The sequence below is a fragment of the Lissotriton helveticus genome, chromosome 3_1 (assembly GCF_964261635.1).
Source record: "Lissotriton helveticus chromosome 3_1, aLisHel1.1, whole genome shotgun sequence".
Classification (NCBI taxonomy): domain Eukaryota; kingdom Metazoa; phylum Chordata; class Amphibia; order Caudata; family Salamandridae; genus Lissotriton; species Lissotriton helveticus.
In genome coordinates this window covers 541,408,994-541,431,976 of record NC_136061.1, presented here as the reverse complement: position 1 = coordinate 541,431,976, position 22,983 = coordinate 541,408,994, and the positions used below count along the sequence as shown (strand labels likewise).

Sequence of the window (22,983 nt, the reverse complement as noted above, 5' to 3'; positions counted from 1 at the left end):
TCTAGTAGAAACTTCCAGTAAATTAGTATCGGGAGAGGCGGCATAACATGATTATTCGCTCTGCATAGGAGCTCTTTAGATGATGCAGTCTAATAAAAAAAATAGAGGTTTGCCAATGACATTTTGCTCCAAATTCAAAGATACAGCTAACTGCTGATTTACCTTAATCAGTGACACGGTGAAGCATGAACGCATGCGGTAATGACGGAGATGCAGTTCTTGACCCGAGTTACAGTTTCACGTTTCTTACTGGGGGTTGTTTTGCAACTTTACAGATTGGAATAATAATAATCCACTTTGCTGAACAATATAACATGTGAATTCACCACGAACCTATTGCAACTCGGTGTAAAAAGATAAAATCCCAAATCAAGACACAAGTATTGTTGCAAAAGGTGGTGTGAAGCAGCAGGAAAAGACAGCACCAACCCTAACGAAAACGAGTCAAAAGAAACACGAGAGACGGCGGAGGGCATTGCTGTGGGGAGGGGGGAGGAGAAATGCGACACGGCGGGCAGGGGAGGGGGCGGAGCGGGTAGAGCGGCATGTGGGTGTGAAGCAGCCGGGGCCTTTGAAGTGAAGCTAAGCTTCACTTTAAAAGGTGTGGGAGGAATGCGGCTGAGGGAACAGACGGCGATTTGGTGATGTGCACGCGCATTTTAGGTCAACGCGCAAGCGCATTGACCTAAAAGCCACGGGCACAGCACCAAATCGCCGCAGTTAGGTAAACTTTGTTTAAAGCCCTATAGTCTCGCTCTGCTCAATGCGCATGCGCATTGACAGGCGAGACCTAAAAACTATTGCCCTATCTATTTCAAGTAATGCCCGAACATCTAGAACTCGTCTCACCCCTCAGTATGCACCAACCGATCATTTATTGCATTCAAACAGGACCTGAAACGACTACCTTCAACATTATTCCCAGAATTAAACATAGCACTAAGCCTGTACATTAATCTGAACAATATTATACTCCTCTTATGATAATTTCAGCTATGAGATATGTTTTGTCGCACTATATATTATTTTGCATGTGCGGCTGTTAAATACATATCTATTTTAAACCACTCTGGTACCCCCAGATCTGCTATGGGTTACCAAAAATGGAATAAACAAAAAAGAAAAATACAATTCAGAAGCGACAATCACATGTGTAATGAAATGCTGCGTTTGTCAAAGAAGCTTCAGCATACAATTGAATGTAATCAGAATGATTGCAAACGTTGTGCAAGTGTGCAAAGCAAGATATCAAACTCCAGAAAGTCCCTGTGGCACCTAAATCATCAATGATATTTGTACACTTATTTTCGGTCCAATAACTGCCTTACTTCCGCTGCCTGCTGTGACCTGGGCTTCCTTTGGTTGCCTGCATTCAATGTTTTCTGCTGGTTTCCTAATAGAATTACAGCTAAGGACTGCTCCGTGGCTCCACTGTTCCTTTGACTGAGATTAGGATAGGCGGAGTACACTCCAGGAAAGGGCGCTGCTTTGGCCTGAGATCCTCTCACAGCTGGTTTTAGCTGCTGCACCTACCACTCTTTTGGTTTCATTTAATTCAATATTTCTCTCCTTTTAATATACAAAGTGGCTTGCTATTTCTCGATGTTCTCAATATAGATATCAGACATGTCACTGTAAATACTAAGGTGTAAACAAGTAATTTCTCCCTTACCCCATGCATCCGAAATTGTTGACTCTGTTGAACCATCCTTAACCACACTTCTGGAAGAGTTACAGTCTGTTAGGATGAACACTGATAACATTGCCACAGAGATTAATAAAATTAGCAAAGATATGGCTGTTTTATCAATGAAAAGTTCAAACAATGCAATTAAAATACAAAACACCAAAACTAAAATAGACCAAATACTTCCTATCACAGTTAAAATTCTTCCTATGAATGAACTTTTCTTAGATTTGAAAAATCGAAATAGGCAATATAAGATTTTGTATTTTACCTGAAGATATAGAGGGCAATGATTGCAGACAGTATCTGGAGAACTTACTACATACTCTTGTGAATCTCAAATTCCCGAAAATTTTGAGATTGATGAAGCACACTTAATTCCATTACAGCACAAGCCTTCACAAACCAAACCATGTCAAGTTATCTTCAAAGTTACGTTACGTTAAAATTATTTATACCGCGCACTTTCACCAACGGTTTTATGGCGCTCTTGACAAATACAGTGATCAAGGGTGGGGGGTTATTCGTAGGCAGACTGGAAGAGCAGGGTTTTTAGTAAACTACGAAAGCAGTCGTAGCTGGAACAAAGACGAAGTGTAGATGGCAGGGAGTTCCAAGTGGAGGGGGCCAAAACAGAGAAGCTCAATCCGCCGTGCTTTTTACGTTTGAATTTGGGGACCACAAGGAGATTGAGGGATGCAGAGCGAAGAGCTCTGAGGGGAATGTGGCGTGTCAAAGCGGATGAGATAAAGGCTGGGGCTGCTTCGGAGAGGGCCTTAAAAACGGAACATGCCAGCTTAAAGGTGCAGCGCTTGGAAACCGGGAGCCAATGGAGACCACGAAGAAGGGGAGTGACATGCTGGTGTTTAGGCTGGCGGAAAATCAGGCGGGCAGCCTGATTCTGCACCAGCTGCAGCCGATGGAGGTGGCATGCGGGAATCCCGGCGTACAGCGTGTTGGCGTAGTCGAGCCTGGAGGTGATAAGAGCAATGCAGACTTGAATTAAGGCATCCCGGGAGAGAAACCTACTGATTTTACGTATCCGCCTGAGATGGAAAAAACAGGATGAGGTGACAGAGTTGATTTGTGGTCTCATCAAGAGGTCTTCAGAGATAATCACCCCCAGGCTCTTCACTGTTCTCTCCGGGGTGGGTGCCGTCCCCAGGGAGGTTGGCCAGAAGGTGGAATTCCATGGATTAGTGGAACCCCCCACAAGTACGAGTTCAGTTTTTGTGGGGTTCAACTTTAGTTGGCTGTGATACATCCACTCTGCGATGGTCAGCATAATGGCCTGAAAATTAAGACGGGTAGAGGGAGATGAATCAATGGGAAAAATTAACTGAAGATCATCTGCATAGTTGAAGATTGTGATTGGGGAATTGCGGAGGGACGCTAGTAAAGGTTGCAGATATAAATTAAATAAAAGAGGAGATAGTGCAGAACCCTGGGGGACACCACAGGAGAGGGATGTGAAAGGTGCAGAAAAGGTAGACAAGTGAACGGCTTGTGAGCGCTGGTCAAGGAATGATCTGAGCCAGTCAAGGGCCACCCCCTGAATGCCGGCATTGCGGACACGGTCGATCAAGATGACGTGATCGACCGTGTCGAAAGCTGCCGAAAGGTCTAAAAGGACAAGGGCCTGAGAGATGTTTTTATCGGCACCTTTCCTGAGGGCGTCCATGACTGCTACTATGACCGCCTCAGTGGAGTGGAGGGGTCTAAAACCGGCTTGTTGTGGGTCAAGGAAGTAGGATTTCTCTATAAAGGAAGTCAGGCAGCGGGTGACATAAGTCTCCAAGATCTTTCCTAAGTAGGGGAGGAGGGAAATGGGACGGTAGTTGCTTAGAATTGTGGGGTCCGCATTGTTTTTTTTTAAGATAGGTAAAACGGCTGCTTGTTTGAAGGAGCGAGGGACCTCCCCCGTAGCAAGGGAGTTATTAAGTAATGCCAGTGGGGGGCCCGGACAGGCAAGGAAAGCTTCTCTCAGGATCTGAGGGGGACAGCAGTCGTTAGGGGAGCCTGAGCTAACTTTAAGAAGAAGAGAAGAAAATTCCTTTAGCGAGATTTGAGAGAACTCCATCAGGGTGTTAGGGTTCCTGGGGGGGAGGGGAGGAAGAAGGGGGGATGCAGGGGTCGGGATATTATTTTTTATGGTTGTGATCTTATCAATAAAGTATGAGTTTAAAGAGTCGCACAGGGTTTGGGTGGGCTGGGGTTGGAGGGTGATCCTATCAGGCAGGGAAAGCTCATTGACGATTGCAAAAATATCCTTGGTTTTACTGTGAGAGTCCATAATTTTTTGAGAAAGGTAAGCCGTTTTATCTGTCAAAATCGATTTTTTGTAAGTTTTTAAAGAGTTGACATAAACGACTTTGAGCTGTGGGTCATAGTTAAGGCGCCAACGGCGTTCAGCTTGCCGCAAAGCAAGTTTCTCCGTTTTGAGTTGGTCCGTGAACCACCGTTGAGCGTCGTGGGGGCGCTTAGCTTTGATATTTTTATAAGGGGCCACTCTGTTGCTAGCAAGACGGAGCCAATCATCCAAATGATCAGCTTGATCATTTAGCGAACTCGATGGCAAGGGTGCAGTGGAAACCAGTGTGTCGTAGAAGTCGGGCAGATTTGCTCTTTTCCAGTTGCGAGCGAGGAGATTCTTAACAATGGGAGGAGGGCATGACATATGAAGATGTAATTGAAAGGAGATGACGCTGTGATCGGACCAAGGACAGGGGAGAACAGCGGGAGGGGAGATGTCGAGGTTGGACGTCCAGACTTGGTCGAGGATATGGCCTTTATAGTGTGTAGGGGGGGTATGAATATGCTGGGAGAAATTCATACTAGTTAGAAGGTCGGAGAATTCTGAGGAGGATTGACTTTCATGAACAGCGGACGGCCAATAATTAAAGTCACCAATAACCAGGATATTGGCATGATTGATCGCGAGTTGGGCAATAGAATCGCTGAATAGCTGAGGGAAAAGAGGCATGTATTCAGGGGGCCTATAAACAATAACACAAATGAAAGATGACTTATCTGAAGAGAATTTAAGGGCTAAGCATTCAGTCTTGGGAATGGATGTCACGGTGATCTCTGAAAATTTGTGTTGGGAGCGGATGATAGCCGCCACCCCGCCGCCCGTTTTCCCAACGGGGCGGTTGGCTTGCATAATATAGTATCCCGTGGGGATTGCAGCGAGGACATCAGGAACTGAGTCCTCGGTGATCCAGGTTTCGGTTAAAAGAAGGATATCGATGGCGCTCTGATGCAACAGTTGAAATATCTCGAGCTGGTGGCGAATGAGGGAGCGGGTGTTAAGGTAGTTGATGAGTAGTGAGGCGGAGATCGGCGATAGTGCTACGGAGGGGGCCTGGGGAGGGTCGTGAGAAGAATCAAGAGCGGGGATATCAGAGGGAACAGTACGGGCGGGAATAGGCCCTAAGGTTTTAAGTCTTAAAAGGTCGGTGGAAGAATAAGAAAGACATTGGGCATTACGACAGGGCCCTGGGCCCGGTCGGCCGCGGACGGGCGCAGACGGGCTTGACTTGTGCGCGACTTCGGCGCGAAGTCGGCGCTCCCGCTGCGCTCGTCCGCTGCGCTTCCTCCAGACCGCCATTAAGTACCAAAGGAGAGGGAGCACTAGACCGCTAACCTGCGAAGATTCCGTGCAGGGCGGAAGTTGTGTCACTAGCAGGAAGTGACGCTCCTCGAACTGACCCTCCGCACAAACGGCACAAGCCGGGGCGGAACGGGGCCACGAGGGAAAGAAAGTGCAGGTAGGAGTGACTTGGAGTAGTTTCCCAAACAAAGTGCAAATTACAATTTTAAAATGCTTGTCAGGCGTGCTATTAAATCAGCAGCGAAATCAAACAATAGTGTGCAAGTTACAGTTTTAAAAAGCTTTATAAGGCATGCTATTAAAATCAACAGCAAGATTAGAGGTTCACAGCAGCATCCACAACAACACACATCCGCAGCCTAGATCGCCGCGGTTGTCAATGGGGCTGGGAGCTGGAAGCGGGAATTAAGTACTCGGTAGGCTCGGCAGCACTAGACCGCTAACCTGCGAAGATTCCGTGCAGGGCGGAAGTGGTGTCACTAGCAGGAAGTGACGCTCCTCGAACTGACCCTCCGCACAAACGGCACAAGCCGGGGCGGAACGGGGCCACGAGGTAAAGAAAGTGCAGGTAGGAGTGACTTGGAGTAGTTTCCCAAACAAAGTGCAAATTACAATTTTAAAATGCTTGTCAGGCGTGCTATTAAATCAGCAGCGAAATCAAACAATAGTGTGCAAGTTACAGTTTTAAAAAGCTTTATAAGGCGTGCTATTAAAATCAACAGCAAGATTAGAGGTTCACAGCAGCATCCACAACAACACACATCCGCAGCCTAGATCGCCGCGGTTGTCACCACCACTTAGTAATCATAAGGAAAGCTGCAAGAGAAATAACTTCTCTACTGGTCAATGGCAATAAAATCTTTATTCATCAAGATTTTGCCAAAAAAACGGTTACTATAAGCAAATAATTCAATGCTCTATGACCACATTTACGGAATTCTGGATTCAAATGTGGGCTCTTCAATCCGTCTATGTAGCGCATGTGGAAAGATAACATCTCTAAATCATTTTATCACCCTGACGATCTTCATGTATTTCCTGATCTTCATTTTCCCCTTTCAATGGATACTCATGAGACTTTCAACTGATGCTCCTTTTGCACTCATCTCTTCTTCAAATATTGTCCCGCTGGTATTATGATATTTTCCTTACAGGCAAACTTTTCTCTGGGTCGTCTTGTACATGCTTGTGTGAGATTCCAAACTACTATTAATGCTTGTTTGTTCTTCTATATGTGAGTCTTTGTCATTTTTCTTTACTATAATGCTTGTTTGTTGTCTTCTATATGTTAGTCTTTGTCAGTTTTCTTTTCTATCTCTTCTCTTTGCAGAGATACGTTAATCTCATTATTATTTTATTATAATTTTCCTGTTCTACTATTTGTATGTAGTGTATTTTTGCTTATCCTCATTTCTTAATGGTTACAGTTACGACCAAGTCTTGCAAGAATAAAACTGTATCTTTTTACGTTAAAGGCTTACAACACCCAGTTAAACGGGTGAAAATATTAGATTATTTAATTAGACATAAAGCTGATATTTGCTTACTTCAAGAAACAAATGTAGATGACAACATATCTTAAATGAAAAGGAAATGGGTATGTCACATTCTCTCCTCTTCAACTACAGATATTGTATAAGCATTCTGACACGGAGGGTCATTTTCTGTTTACTAGAGTTAAAATCGACACTACCATTTTGCATTAATCAATATTTATGGGCCAACAGCTGATTACCTGACTTTTTGGAATATAACTTCTGAAAGTATTATTTTGGGTAATGTTTTGCTTATTGTTCGGTTAACTTTAACCTAATTCAAGAAACACATGTAGATGACAACATATTTATTATCTGATATGAAAAGGATATGGGTATGACACATTCTCTCCTCTTCAATCTACAGATATCATATTAGCATTCTGAGACTGACGGTAGATTTCGGTTTACTAGAGTTAAACTTGACACTACCATTTTGCATTTAATCAATATTTATGGACTAAAGGCTGATGACCTGTCTTTTTGGAATAGTACTTCTGAAATTTTTATTTTGGATAATGTTTTGCTTATTGTTGGGGTAACTTTAACCTCATTTGGGATCCTCTATTAGATGGAGTTTCTTCTACTCAATTTAGACTTAAAGCTTTTTATGCGCTCAAAACACGATTTAAAAATACCAAACTTATTGATATATGGCACTTTCATTATCCAACACTAAAATGATTTTATATTTTCTCTAATCCTCACAATTCATATTCACAAATTAATGATTGAGTTTCCTCAAAAAACTTAGTCTATGCAATCTATGACCCTACATTTGGAAACATTGATATTTCAGACCACGTTATGACCTCTTTATTTACAACCAGATAAAAGCACATAACTCAAACTCAAGATCGCATATGATTGTTGATATTGCTTTCAATTAAACCATTAAAACTAAAATGATATCTGCTATTGATTATTGCTCTCTCAATCCTGATGTTATAACATCTAATATTATACAATGGTAGGCTTTTAAAGCATATATTGGTAACAATTTCTGTAATGGCACACCAAAATAAATCATTTCAAACAAAGATTTCTAACCTTTAAAAACAAATAGCTAAGTTTGAATGCCTGTTTATAACCCATAATGATATTACTTCCAAACTACAATTGCAAATAATACACTAAGAAAATAATATTTACTAAGTAAAACAGTTGAAGTAACAAAGCTAAATCTGATCTCAATAGTAATAGATCTGGAAAACTGCTAGCTAAAAACCTTCATATTAAAAAGATAAAACTCAAATTCATGCTTTTTATGGTAATGAGGGAAAAATTACATTATCAACTACTAATAGTGTTAGTGAATTTCTCGAATTTTACTTTTCCTTATACAGCAAACCTACTTCTGTTGACAACCACATTATTGAGGTTTTTTTTTAGCGTCCTGTAATCTCCAACAAATTTCTGAATCCGACTGTGTAATTTATATTTACCCATTTCCAGTAAAGAATTAAGGATTGCCATGTATTCCTTGAAACCACATAAATCATTAGGACCAAATGGTATCCCGGCAGAATTTTACAAAACAGTTTCTCCTCTTTTCACTCCTTACCTATTTCAATTATTTGCTAACTTCAGCAATTTAGCCGTATCTCCCAAATTAGGCAAATACTCCATATTTCTTATAATCGTTCTTATGTGTTGCTTATCTGTAAATCATGTAGTTATTTATTACTTTATCTGACACACAAACAAACTCTTTGACTTTTTGTTATCATCAGCTCTTAAATCAAATACGGTCAATTTGGAAAAATGCATCTTTATTATCAGTGCATACCTGGTGGGCCTAGATTACTTTAACCCAATGAGGATCCCATTTATCTCTTAAGGGTGTTCTTAATACTTTTCCATTTTCTAATTGTTTTGGAAACCAGTTGATGATTATATTGAATTGTATATGTAATGTGTTACTGCTTTTCTCTATAGATCAATTGATTTTATTCAATGTCTTTATTATACACCAAGCAGCTCCTGGTTCCTTCCTGCATATTCATTTATATTGTTATCTTCATTTATTAATCTGGCACAATATTAATGGAAGTTGTGTATTTTCATATCCTCATACACTATGCACCATTTTGATATTCTTCTTTGTATTGTCCTTTTCACTTTAAAGCTCAATAAAATATTTTGAACATGAGAATGAATGCAAAACCAGACAATATATATTGCCTGTACATAACATTAAATCTTCATTGAACCTTCTCACATGAATATACCCCTAATCCATCCGTGCTGAATGAATTAAAGGTTAACTTCATTCAGCATTAAGGCACACATCCAAGCACATGACACTCCACACAGACACGCAAAAGGATCTAGCAGACCACTGTCCAATATAATCCATCCCTTCACAATATGAAACAAAGCTACCTACAATGCCACTAGGTCACTTTGACTCTGGTCAGTGTGAACCCCAGGACGGTATCCGATGTTCAGATTCCGTAAGTTCTATGATCCTGTAATACAGGCAAGAGAAAAGAATTATTAGAGTTGATGTAATCACACTCACTGGAATAAAAAGACACGGTCACCACACCAACATGTCTGGAAGGTGATCTTACATAACATTCTGTTCACACGTTAATATGTAAATGTATGCATATTATATTTGTATAGCACAATGCTAGCCAAATGCAGGGTTTAGTATGTTTTTGCAGTACGTCAAGGGGCATTAGGGGTTGTAATTATAATGAAATGCTGAAGTTTGTGTATGTAATGAGAGTGAGTGGTATTTATAGGTGGGTAATTGTGAAGAGAACGTTCCTGATTAGGAATTTACGAAGTGTTGTACTTCCTTTCTGATTTGCATAATACAATATAAGTAGTTTAAAGTATCTATATCAACAGGTAGCAATAATGAAAGGGAGGTGTTAAGGAACAGACATGGGTGTAAGTGAAAGAGGGACAAGGCTGAGGAAGAACGTGGACTGCAACTGGTGAAGGGAGCAAGCATGTAGTTAAGAGTGGGAGTTGATAAGATGAAGAGTTAAGAGATTGCTTACTACAGTTGTGAAGTGGTAATAACAAACTGTAATCTTTGATGGAAGCTGGTAGAGCCCCTTTAATATCTCATAACATACAATTCCAATAGATCCACAGGGAGCATATGCATTTTTCAAAAAGGAATGTTTCTGTCCAGCCTGATTTTCATCTCATATATTTATTGATGTGTCTTCATGTGTGATCCGAATCATGTATTAAATCTGTTTAATGCCTCTTTTTTTAGATCGCCTCAACACAGTTTGTCTCTCTGCCGAACTGAACAGCTCTATGAGAACATTGGTTATATTTTATTATACTGTAAAATGACTGATAATAATGTATTCAGTATCCCTGCAAAACATCACAGAGATCTGCCTACAGCTCGGATTTTCATATCTTCTCTCTTGTGTTTTTAAAGTCCTAGATACAAGTTTATTGCTACTAAGACTGTGTGTGTTCATGTAAATAAATACAATGTTTATGCCTATGTTGTAATTTTTACCCCTGTATTTAATTTTCTGCTTAACCTTTGACTTCTTTTGAAATGTAAATAAATGTTTATCTTTTCAGTTTGTTATATCCTGGATTTGGCATACTTTTTCTCCTTAACATATTTTCTAATAATTATTGTATCACTTAACTGTTCAGTGTCTTTGAAAGAGGGTAAGGGTAAATACAGGATTATTTTGATTCTCCGCCTCCACTGCCCGTTGTGTCTGTCTCATGGTTGAATGTGGCACTGTTTAAGCACTAACTAAAAACTTTAACACAAACTTTTTCAGAGGAGAAATCATGTTTAAACAAAACAAACTGTATCCAGCCTTTTCTCCGACTCAATAAATTTAGATAACAATGTGTCAGAAGAACTGAAAGCTGCTGGCATACCACATTACTTGAATTGTTTTTTAGGTGATCAAACATATTGTCTAAGAAACTGGCTCCATCATGAACGAATGCTTCCTCAGTTAGTTTAAACTTATTTTAGTGGAGAGATCTCTTCCCAAACCTTACAGTACAGGTGTGCAGCTCGAGCCCCAGCGGATCGGTATCAGTACCTTAACCCATGCTTGTGATGATGTCCCATCCGTTCCTCTCGAGGGCACGTGGTTGTGACTGCTGCAGTCATCATTTTGCATCAGTAGCAGCTCCGACAGCACATCTCATTTGGTGCTGATTAAGAGGTTGGGATTGCTGTGCCGGTTTTCCTCTTTCCCACTGTTTCCTCCTCTGGATGTGAAAGGATTGGGTTCAGGCTCACTTACATTTTAGAGCTTCTCAGGCTTGGGTTGGGTCTTAATATACCTTTCTGGCATTTGGGGCATACTGCAAAGGGGGAGGGGGCTTCAGCATTTCACCTAAGTGCAAAACATAGGTAATGTGGACAACAGCTTATATGGAAAAACAAATGGATACATATTTAATATTTCCCTTAAGTAATAATAATACGGTTTAAGGTACTGGTTCCATCATAACATCTGTTCAAATGTATTTTCTGTTCCGGGTCACATTTCACAAATCTAACCTTAATGTCCCAAATGAGTGACCAGATCCAAAGTTGAACAGTGTCAATCACATAATGCCAAATTATTGCCCGTTTGTTAGCGACTCTTGCAGTGACTTAAAAACCTGCAAATCCTCTTGGTCCCTGTGGTTACTTTTTTCCTCCCATAAATAAGATCTGCCCTTTGAGTGGCTGCATCCAACCCTTTCATTGGCTCTCTGGCTGCTTATTTGGGAGAAATACTGACCTCTAATTGTATCTCGTCAGGATCTAATTAACATGGATGTTGACCCTTTCTACACATTGAATCTACATTCTCTCTTTCACTATCAGTAACACGGTCATCCTGTAAACTGCATGATTCCTGCCTGTAAAAACAGGTCAGGATAATTTCTAATTTACTTTTGTAACCCTCTATTTCCTTAGTCTTTCCAATAAGAGACATGCCAAGCTCCTACACGTAAACAGGAGTGTGGGTCCGGCCCTTTCTCTTTCTGAGCATTTTATACTGCCTGGGATCTTACCATGAATTTGTTGAGATCAGGTGGACAATTTTGAAAAGAAAGACAAAAAGGAAACATCGAAAACTGTTTAATAAAACTATGAGAAACAAACACTAAATGAACAACAGACAAGCATAAGTGGCACAAATGTATTTGTACTCCTGCATTGGTGTGGTTTGCACTATGGTGCACTCATAAACTAAAGTGCGGCAGTTGAACTTAAATTAAGTACATACCACATGTTTGCACCGTAATAATTTCTGTAGAAACTGTATGTTCTGTGAAACATTTGCCATATACATGTACACAATCCAAGAAGTTCATATCCCTGTACAATTAACACAATAATTCTACTATTAACCAAGTGCCTACTCTCAGAATGAAAATGGGCAGAGGTTTGCATAGGATGGTTCTTATAGCTTGAGTATATGAACATATTCAGGTGACTATCTCGCTGATATAAGCACCTGGTATGATTTAAATTAGATTGACTTCCCAACAACATGGTCAAGGAAATAGTGGCAAAATATAATCCTTCACGAGAATTTGATGTCCAAAAACAGTCAGATGTCCATCCGTGCCTGCTAGCTTTAGCATGCATATGTCAGACATTTCCATGATTGTGTTCTGCCTGTGTGTGACACTTGCATGCCTCACTGGTGACACTTTGAGTAACACAAGCTGGTAAACGAGTTCAAGATCTACAGTCCTATTTTTTCTTTGTATTTAGGTACATGTAGCTCTCTGTTTATGATGAAAATAAGAAAACTGCGAGTACAACAATTCAATAGAAAAATATAACTGACGATGTACTCACACGCACACCTGAATATGTATAAGTGGAGACCGCTGAAGTTGTCACATATCTTGTTGCAGCATTCTTTTTTGTAGCTTAGACACTTCTGTTTCTTTGGAAATGTGCAATTTCACTTAGTACTATGTCAGACATGAGTAGCTCATCTAGGGCCGGATATACTAAGCGGTTGTTTGCGAAAAGTGGTCACAAATTACGCACCATCTGTTTGAGACTAATCTTTCATTGTATGATGTGACCTATGCACTTTTAGGTCACATCGCAAAATCTCCAGGTGCAGCGCGTCACAGAACAACCTGCCTAATGATATTAATTAGACTGGTCGCTATTTGTGACCCCTGCCAACACGGATTGAGGTCTGCAAGGAACGGCAGACCACCATCTAATGTGATGTGTACCATGCTCACAACTGTATTGTCTGAAAATGCAGAGTTGAAAAGGGAATAAAAGTAAATGAGACACATGGAGGAGGTAGGAGCTCACCGTGAAATGTAACTAACCTGCACGCTCCCACGCAACCTGCGTGAACAAACGCCTGCAGACAGACTTCACACTCTAGGACACGCACGTAAACTGCTTAAATACACGTTTCTTACTCTCATGTACACATCACCTTATTACCCAGGAATACACACAGGTGTGCAAATAGTGGGGTATACACACTCTAAGCATGTGGGAGACGGGTAGTATCATGAACTGACTACAGTCTTTCCATTACCAGGAATATTAGATGGATGTAATTCACCAAAAGGAATCTCTGCACAAACGTGTGACAGCCAGCAGCGCCAGATGAGGCGTATGTAGGGTACTGGTGTTTGCCTCCCAGTAATTGCAACACTCGTTCCCGAGTCCAGCTACAAGTGCGCATTTGTGAGAGGAGGGTATCATTTTAGAGAAAAAGAAAGAAAGAGAGGGAGAATGTGTGTTGTTGTGTGCAAATATGAGAAAGAGAAAGCAACTGGGTGTGTATCAGGGCTCGAGTCAGGGGTACACGGCGTTCCCCCCACTCTTTTCACAGGGTGGACGCCGTCCCCCCTGCCAAGAAGCTGGGCCCCACAGAAATTTGCTGAACCTGTCCCGGTGTCATAGCGCCGGGACACTTTGAGTATCTGAGCGCTCTATAAGCTTAATAAACATAAACATAAACATTTTCAGACACCAGGACACGTTCAGCAGCACCTGTACGTTGCCTGCTTTCCATTCCTAGCAGCAACGTGCAGGCAGCTCGGGAGCCTTTTTTCACCTAGAGCTGGGCCGAAGTTAAGGGGCCATTCAGTCTCCTTTTGTTTGTATATGCTGACTGGGGGCTGCCTGGAACCTAATATTTAAATGTAAATGCCGCAGAGGGAAATAAAGGCACACAGCTTGCCTTCTCTTCACAGGTATTTAAGAAAGGCTTGCTTTTGCCTTTGTTCTGTCCCTTTATATAAATACAGACACTGTAAGACTTTCAGATGAGTTAGTCTGCCCCAGTATTTACGCAAATAATTTAAATAGCACTATTTTATTTATTTTATTATAGCGCTATGTCGTGACGTCATGAGGTCATTTGCATATTGTCTTACTTAGTCAGTCCCCCACTTCTTTTTATAGGACTTGAGCCCTGGTGTGTATGAAAGCAAGGTAGCTAGAATGTTTTGTACAACAGTCATCTATTGAAAACAAGAATGCGAGAAAGGGGGAACTTGCAAGAGGTATGCACACAGCGAGTATGTGCCCAACAGAGCCAACCAGTGAAAGTGAGTCCAAGCAGGACCGGACTGGGAACCCAAAGCAGCCCTGGCAGTTTTGAGGGACCACTCCCCCAGCTGCTTTTGTTACTGGGGGTCAATGTAGCAGCTCCACTGCAAAACCGGCCCTCAGTAACAAAAAAGCCCCCACCCTTTCCATCCTCCCGGGAAAATATTCGATGCCCGCTACGGTGTACTTCCCATCTGGGCACTGAATTACTAGCAATAGGACTTGCTGAACTTTCTGGTTTTGCAGACTCAGATAAGAGTACCATTGTGCAAACACAGGTAGTCCTGATCACACATGGAGAACATGAAATGAATTGGCTGTACAGAATGTGCAGTGAGCGGGTTAATGTGACATATAGCATGTGGTATCATAGCACACTTACTGGTTTCTGCTAAAGCACATTCTTAAAAAAGACACAGAGTAAATGCCACACAGACGTCGAGGCATGTGGTTTGTCTAGGATGGTACAGTGCATTTATTTGTGATCTTAAACTAAAACACATACCTCCATACAACTCACACAGACACAAGCATGTAGAATACATCCACACATGTTCTGTCATACATAACTCCCAACCGAGACACTCATACAAAACACTGTAAATACACGTCACTCCCATACATGCCCTCATCGAACTCTATCTTTCACGTACTGACACAAATCTCTGAAATAGACATGCATATGTAACGTTTTTATAGATGGACACACATGCACTCTCTGAAAGAGCAGAGACAGTGACAGGTACTATGTGATACTAAAGGGGGTGATGGACGGAGCGTTTGAGCAAATCAAACACTCACCCCCAGTCAACTGATCTGGGTTTTTATCCATCACCATTCTTTAGCTCACTCGGCCACCCCAGTTCAGACATGGCTATATGCAAATCAGTCTGACCCTGTGCCTCATGGGAACAGTCCAGCCCGAACTGCCAAGCCATGTCTTCCCTGGACCGGAAACAAGCATCCTGGGACCGGTTTCGGATTCATAATCCTCATCAGCCACGCTATCTTGAATCCATTGGCCAAGTGAGCAAGGGACTCACGTCTGAGCATACCCTGCCACACTTAGGGCGAACAAAGCGATACAAAAGGGGATGATGGACGGAGCGTTTGAGCAAATCAAACACTCACCCCAGTCAACTGATCTGGGTTTAATCCATCACCATTCTTTAGCTCACTCGGCCACTCCAGTTCAGACATGGCTATATGCAAATCAGTCTGACCCTGTGCCTCATGGGAACAGTCCAGCCCGAACTGCCAAGCCATGTCTTCCCTGGACCGGAAATAAGCATCCTGGGACCGGTTTCGGATTCATAATCCTCATCAGCCAGGCTATCTTGAATCCAGTGGCCAAGTGAGCAAGGGACTCACGTCTGAGCATACCCTGCCACACTTAGGGCGAACAAAGCGATACAAAAGGGGATGATGGACGGAGCGTTTGAGCAAATCAAACACTCACCCCCAGTCAACTGATCTGGGTTTAATCCATCACCATACTATGTGAGCACCACAGAACTCCTAATGTTCACATGTCCATGCACGCACAGGCCAGGTGTTTTCTGTACGATAACATGTGCAGGAGTCACTGAAAACATTTCTTAACACTCTGAAGAGATCTTTTCTATACGCCAAAGTTTTACTCCACCCGTGCAATCCAGTAAAACTGTGAAATGTAATAGGAGTCGCTTGTCAGACTTTGGGGAAAGACACTACACGTGTGTAGTATTGTGGGATGTAGTCTAGTGGTTGGGGGGTGGAGTCAGAGGGAGGAGCAGGAACAGGAGGAGCCGGAGAACAGGAACCAGGGACAGTTAGAGTAGGGACAGGGACCAGGATGGATGTGTAATAATAAAGCTCCAGTACTAGCAATCTATAGTGTCTGTGATTATTGTAGCAGGATGCTACAACTGGCGACGAGGGTGGGATGGGCTTGAACCTAGCCCACAGAACCCCACAAGAGAGCCCTGTCCCCAGGCAGCCTCGAGGAGAAGGAAACGCTGACCAAGGAAAACGAAGTTGCTACCTGAAACAAGAAGCCGGTGGCAGGTGACCCTGTTCCCCCAGCAGTTGAGAGGGATCCAAGAGGGAGCCGAGGCACCGAGCGTTAAAACGCTTGAAGAAGAAGAGACCCCTACGCGCCAAAACGCGACTCACGCAGGAAGCGTGCAAAGACTAGTAAGTGCTGCACGAGCAGAAGTCAGGAGCCCACTCTGACTCTGCCAAGCCCCAAAAGAGAAGAGAAAGTGCCTCAGCGTGGAGGACGGTGCCCCACGAAGACCGCCTGCCAAGCGCTGCTGAAAGCGCTGAATGCGGAGCCCGAGGGAGATCTGAGGTTTGGCTCGGTGCCGGCGAAGGAAAGCGAGAATTTAAAGTAAGGAAGAATCGGGAGCCCACCCCGATCCTGTCTAATGCCCTGGTTGCAAGAGGGCGCCTGGAGCACTGCGGAAGCCCCGTGGGTGAGCCCAGAAGTGAGAGCGCTGTTCGCGCCACAAACGGAAGAAAAGCTCACCCCTGATGCGTGAGACATCGCCTGCGAGCCACGAAGTGGAATCGGGAACTCACCTGGATCGTGTCTGACTGATCCGGTGCCCGAGGAGCGTCTGGAGAGGCGCGGAGGGTGAGCTGCCTGAAGAAATCGGCTGCCGGTGAGTGCCGAGTGAAGAGACGTGAGTCTGGAGGCTTGAATGAGACTGAGATCTCGTGGGAAACGAGATTCCCATAGCGGCGGCCATCTTTGAGTCAGGCGGATTTCAAGGACACACCCTGTGTGATTCATAGGCGGCCATCTTGGAGTCAGGCAACAGCCAGAAAGTGAACAAACAGTGGCAAGAACAAAGTAAACAAACATTGGTAAAAGGAAGTCAACAAGCATTGGTGCATGCAAAGACAGATATCAGCTAAGAGTAAACAAGCACTGGCACAAGTAAACAAACATTGGTAAAAGGAAGTCAACAAGCTTTGGTGCATGCAAAGACAGGTATCAGCTAAGAGTAAACAAGCACTGGTACATGCAAATAAACAAGCAGTGATACATGCAATAAGACAAGCATTGATACATGCAAATCAACAAGCATTGGTACGTGCAAAGAAACAAGCATTGATCCATGCAAAGAGACACAAGCATTGATACACGCAGATCAATCAAGCATTAGCGAACACCAAACGAGTGCTAGCGAAGGCCAAACAAGCATTGCCAATGTCCCAGCACATGACCAGACTGCAGGCTTCGACTAAAGAAGATCAACTACGAAGGCGAGTGAACAGCCCGCGCCCTGCGAATATGATCCATCAAAATTCTCCTCTTATGGCGGGGGAAGAAATAACACAAAGGTTCGATCCCTGCTTTGAAGTACCACCCCCAGGGGTGCCGACGGACACCTGGAGTCTGTGTCTCAAACGAAACCAATGGCTGGCCACATTGAGTGATTTCCTGGACGCCAATGGTGAACAAAGAGAGAGGAAATGTCTAATGCTGCTCCTCCATTTGGTGGGCCCAGAGGGCCGATGCCCAATCGAAACATTTTCCGAGGAAGACACAGACATCTATAAAAGACTCCAAGAGAAGCTATGTGCCCGCCTCTCCGCACAAGCGGAAGTGGATCGAGAGCGCATCGCTTTCAACACAGCTCGGCAGGAACCAGGTGAACCACTGCCTACTTTCATCAATCGGTTGAAAAACCTGGTACAAGGCTGCCACTTCAACACCTTTACGGATGAGGACGCAGTTCGACTCCGGATAATTGAAGGCTGCGCAAACCCCGACACAAAGCTCAAGATCTTGCGAGGAAAGTGGTCGCTAGAAGAAATCATCAGGAAGGCTGAAATTGGAATGCACGTCAAGGCAAGAGACAAATCAAGGGACCCGAATTTGAAGGCAAATTATCAAGTCGCCCGGACAGATGAAACTCGGAAAACAGACAAAACAAAAAATAGAGAGAGGGAAGGCAGACCAATGAAAAGACAACGGGAAAGACACAATGACAAGGAGTACTCTGAGTCAATCAGTCAAAGGACAACCTCAAGGAGTTCTTCACTCTCAGGGTGTCATCCAAAGTCTGGCCAACGGGAGAGACACAGTGACAAGAAATACTCCGAGTCAATCAGCCAAAGGACAACCTCAAGGAGTTCTTCACCTTCAGGATGTCATTCAAAGTCTGACGAGGAGGGAGCCCTATACTCCGAGTCAATCAGTCAAAGGACGACCTCAAGGAGTTCTTCACCCTCAGGGTGTCATTCAAAGTCTGACGAGGAGGGAGCGTCCAGTGGGACAGATAGCACCCCTGGACAAGATGGCAACTTACACAACAAGAGAGTAAGGAAGACGAACTATAGAAGGAGAGCTCCAAATGGTCAAAACTGGAAGTCAGCGCAGGAACACTCTTCGTCAAGTTGTGAAGAGGAGTCTGAAGGAACATCATCCAGTAGGAGAACACATCACACCCACATCATGGATATCCGAGCACCAAGTAAGTGTGAAGAAGAAATAGGTCGCATAAGACGAACCGACCCTCCCCAACAACGAATAGGAAAAGACCAACACATCAATGACACCGGGGACAACGAAGAAACTGAGAAGACGTCATTGACATGTGAAAAGGGCAAAGAGGGAAAATCTCAGGAGCCAACACAAAGAACAAGCACGTGGTCGTTGAGCAACTTCTCAAATGAAACAGTGCCAAAGACAAGTCGACGAAGGCGCCCGGAGAATCGCTTTAAAGACAACCCCGAGCCAACAAACAACGTGTCACGGCCCACTCAGTCCAGACATCCATTACCCGATACACCCTCAGAGGAACGCTTCAAAAGGAGAATGGCCAGGAACTCCTCTGATTCAGAAAGCGCGTCCGTTCGATCCTGGAGGTCAACAAAAGACTTCTCTGACCCAGAAAGCATGTCCATGGCCGAGAACTCCTCTGGTTCAGAGAGCACGTCTGTCCGATCCTGGAAGTCGACAAGAGACTTCTCTGACCCAGAGTGCTCATCTGTTCAATCCCGTGAATTGACCGAGTCATGGTCCCAACAACAGTCATGGCGTCAACCACTCAAACGCACCATGGAACCAAAAGACACCCTTCACATCAAGAGCAACACGTCACACACCAAGGACTCTGACCACTCAGTCATGCCGCAAGACAACCTGTCATGTCAGTCACAAGTATATCTGGACACAGATCAGACACCGTCACCCCTGAAGGGGTCCGCGAGGCTGACTCAAAGGACCTACAGAGGGAAAACAGAGACAGTGGACCCTGGTCACCGGACGGGAAGGGACCAGCCAGTCACTCCGCAAGGAAAACCGGACGTGTCAGTAGAGAGTGATCATCAGAAGAGAGAGAAACATGCCTATGCACAGACGGCTCACGAGTCTGCCAGACAACCCGAGGCTGTGAATGAGTCATCGAATCAAGCCAAGATAGTCTCATCAGATAGCACCATACTGTCTGATATACATGACCCTGAATTGGAGGACAGTGTTGCCCTCAACCGGGCAAGACAAACGGAATTAAAAGCAGATGCGGGTACTCGGAAGAGGACCAGAACATTATTCACTCATGAAAGAGATCGAGCATCTGAACTAACAGTAGCTACCCCACTGGAAGGAGACGTGCTGACTGCGGAATGTGAGAGCAGACAGTTCACACGCAACGCGATCAAGAATGCCCCGACTAAGACAACAGGAAGATTGACCAAAGTCAAGCCCACCGCGGATTCAACACTACTGAGGCTTGAAGAACAGGCTGTCCGCCGACCCGTGTGGTGGATTGAAGAACTACGAACACTGAGGACATTAAGCTCATTTTGTTAAGAAAGGGGGAGATGTAGTATTGTGGGATGTAGTCTAGTGGTTGGGGGGGTGGAGTCAGAGGGAGGAGCAGGAACAGGAGGAGCCGGAGAACAGGAACCAGGGACAGTTAGAGTAGGGACAGGGACCAGGATGGATGTGTAATAATAAAGCTCCAGTACTAGCAATCTATAGTGTCTGTGATTATTGTAGCAGGATGCTACAACGTGGAGGAGATGGAGCATGGAGCAATGGAGACGACAGCCATGGAGGACAACATCTTCCAGGATAGAGAGTGCTGCTCAGTCCCCAGAGGACAGAGAGTTTGTGGGCGCAGAAGATCGTGTCTGACAACGTCGGCTGTTTTGACTCCCTCACTCGATTTTACACTTCACAACCGTAAATTCCTTCCCACGCCTTTGTTATTTTTCTTCGTCCATTCCCTCAGTCATCCTTTTCCAGCTTGCTTATGCTTGCACTGACCTCTGTATTTATTTGTAGAGAGATCTTGGTATTTTGATTCGGAAACAGTTTTTTGACCTTGCTCCAGTTATCCCCTTTGATTTCACTTAGTCGACTAGGAACCTGTTTCTGACCTAGCCCCTGTTGGATTAGTTACTGTAATTCAGCTTTCTGGTGGAGAGGAGCTTTTGACGCCTTCTACTGTCATGCAAATATCCCGGTTCACCTGGGATTTAGCTACAGTGATGCTATGCCTTACACCGGGTAAGCCGCCCCAAGTATTTGTATAGAGCATAAGAGACCTTCTTTCCTTATCTGATCCTCACATTGGGCCTCTGTGATGCTATGCCATCATATATGTTTGACAGTCCCTCAGAGGCACCCTGATCTACCGACCCCCTGGACCACGCACACAATTCAGCGAGGACATCGCCGACTTCGTCAGCCCGCATGCCCTCCCCTCCGCTGACTACATCCTCCTGGGAGACCTCAACTTCCATCTGGAAAACAACAACGACCGCAACACCAGCACCCTGCTCGACAACCGCGCCAACCTGGGACTCAAGCAACTGGTGTCCACCCCCACCCACCTCGCAGGACACACACTCGACGCAGTCTTCTCTTCCAGCACAGACATCGGCTTCAGCCACGCCACAGAGCTTCAATGGACGGACCACAGCTGCGTCCACTTCACCTTCAAGAGAACGACGACCCACCAACACCAGCAACAAGCCGCCCGCAGAAGCTGGAACAAGATCACAGCAGACCAGCTCGCCACCTCCCTGAGCCAGCACCCTCCTGCCAGCTCAGCGGACCCCAGCCAGGCCGCCGACCACCTCACGAAGTGGATCAGCATCTGCGCGGACGAGCTCGCCCCACTGAGGACCCCGCCTAGCAGACCCTGCACCAAGAAGGCCCCATGGTTCACCGACGAACTCAAGAGCTCCAAGAAGAACTGCCGAGCCCTCGAGAAAGTCTGGAAAAGGGAACCGACACCGGACAACAGGACCTCCTTCAAACTTGCCACCCGGAAACACCACCAGCTGATCCGCACCGCCAAGAAAACAGCATTCAAGGACCGGTTGGACAACAACGCACACAACTGCAAGGAACTCTTCAACATCGTGAAAGAGCTTTCCAACCCCAGCGCAGGAAACAACGACATCACCCCATCGCAAGACCTCTGCAACTCCCTCGCTTCATACTTCCACAACAAGATCGCGGACATACACAACAGCTTCAACAACCAACCAACGCACACCATGACCGAACAACCACCCACCACCACCACCCTCCACGCCTGGACCCCGATCAGCACCGAAGACACCATCCGCACGATGAACTCCATCCACTCCGGATCACCGACCGACCCCTGCCCTCACCACGTCTTCAACAAGGCCGACGCTGTCATCGCACCCCACCTGCGAGACATCATCAACACATCCTTCGACACCACCATCTTCCCTGAGAGCTGGAAACACGCCGAACTCAGCGCTCTACTCAAGAAACCAACAGCGGACCCCACCGACCTCAAGAATTACCGCCCCATCTCGCTCCTCCCGTTTCCAGCCAAAGTCATCGAGAAGACCGTCAACAAGCAGATGGCCGCCTTCCTCGAGACGAACGGATCCCTCGACCCCTCACAGTCCGGCTTCCGAGCCAATCACAGCACCGAGACCGCCCTCATCGCCGCCACCGATGACATCCGAGCCCTGATGGACAATGGAGAAACAGCGGCCCTCATCCTCCTAGACCTCTCCGCGGCTTTCGACACGGTCTGCCACCGCACCCTAGTGCAGCGCCTCAACAACGCCGGAATCCAGGGGAAGGCACTGGAATGGATCATCTCCTTCCTCGACGGAAGAACACAGAGAGTCCGCCTACCACCGTACAAGTCAGAGGCCACCGAAGTCATCTGCGGCGTCCCGCAAGGATCCTCGCTGAGCCCCACCCTCTTCAACGTCTACATGAGCCCCCTCGCGGCCATCGTACGCAAACACAACCTCAGCATAATCTCCTACGCCGACGACACCCAGCTGATCCTCTCCCTGACCAACGACCCCGCCGCCGCCAGAGCCAACCTGCACGAAGGGATGAAAGAGGTAGCCGAGTGGATGACGACCAGCCGCCTGAAACTGAACTCGGACAAGACGGAGGTCCTCATCCTGGGCTCCTCACCCTCCGCCTGGGACAACTCCTGGTGGCCTCCCGCCCTGGGCACCGCACCCAAACCGACAGACCATGCACGCAACCTGGGCGTCATCCTGGACTCCTCCCTCTCCATGACCAGGCAAGTCAACAACGTCTCCTCGGCGTGCTTCAACATCCTACGCATGCTACGGAAGATCT

At 45.2% G+C, this 22,983-nt stretch overlaps 1 protein-coding gene across 1 annotated transcript in view; it reads left to right on the top strand.

Annotated features, from left to right (window-relative positions):
* Positions 1–10,310, top strand: part of C3_1H2orf66 (chromosome 3_1 C2orf66 homolog) — a 243,413-nt gene extending 233,103 nt beyond the window's left edge. The window contains exon 3 of the mRNA XM_078683700.1: positions 10,077–10,310. The gene's annotated coding sequence lies outside the window, so the exon portion shown is untranslated. The remainder of the gene's footprint in view (positions 1–10,076) is intronic.
* Positions 10,311–22,983: the final 12,673 nt, after the last annotated feature.